Genomic DNA, 1158 nt, shown 5'->3' with positions numbered 1-1158 from the left:
TGGGATTTTTCCACTTATTCACTTTTAAACTTTCAACTGTTTTACATTTGACTCTTGTTCTGGGTTTTAATGTGGGGGACTTTTTTCTTTAAATTTTAATTTTAAACTATCAACTGTTTTAACATTTCAATCATTTCATTTAATTATTGAGCCAAATTTTCAACAGATGAAATTGAATCTCGAAAACTGATTGTTAACTCTAATAATGAAAAGAAATATGGGTACTAAAATTTAGATCTATTTTATTATTAGAATTACAAGGGTCCTTAGACCTTCAAACGTAGCCTACAGACTTTAATGTACTTTAACTGTATTTTGTTTAAACATGTTATGTAAATGCTAGAAGCATATAAATGTTGACCATCAAATGTAATGTTCGAAAAGTTTTAAATAAATGCCACGGGGGGAGGGGGGCTACACAGGATCCCTCGATTTTAAAAGGTTAAATTTCGCTTTTCCTCCTCTGAGGGGAAATTATAGGTGGCAAAGAGTCGAAATTTTACCGGCTTACCCATATTGGGGGGGGGGGAATAAGCAAATACTTTCCCGAATACCCCAAAAATGGGTGGGGTATTTTCGATCTTCCCACCAAGAAAGAGTTGAAAGATCAGATTTTTAAACGATTAAAAACACTATCATAACTTCAGATAAATATTCTACTTTATAATTTAGTAAACCCAAAATTCGAGTGCACTCCTTTCCTAGATAGCAAAATAAGGTTTATTTTCACTCAGCAAAAACCTTTTAATGTAAACTTAAAAAGGTTTGTTACGCGGTTTACGTGTAAACCTTCTAAACTTAAGGCAAGATCTGTGACAATAGGCTCTATTCTACGCACATTACCCTAATCCAAATCTTTGGAAAACAACATTCGATATAAAAATCTAAAATCGAGGTTGACTTGGGGTTTTCAAGCGGGAAAAAATTCTTTAATAAAGCTAGTCTCAAGGTGAAAATAATCTTAAATCTAGGTTATTATAAGATTTCTTTTCTCAACGTCTTGTATGCTCAGCTAAAATCCACCTTGTCATGAAATTTCAATGGACAATGCAATTTGATCCTATCGCTAGCGTGACGTCAGTCAAAACGTCATTAGGGACCTAAGTGACCATTTTACTTAAGAGACAATAAAAAAAAAACTTTAAAAAATTATTTTTA

Source organism: Parasteatoda tepidariorum, chromosome 10 (assembly GCF_043381705.1).
Source record: "Parasteatoda tepidariorum isolate YZ-2023 chromosome 10, CAS_Ptep_4.0, whole genome shotgun sequence".
Lineage (NCBI taxonomy): Eukaryota > Metazoa > Arthropoda > Arachnida > Araneae > Theridiidae > Parasteatoda > Parasteatoda tepidariorum.
The sequence above is the reverse complement of the archived record's forward strand: the minus strand, read 5'-3'. Positions refer to the sequence as shown.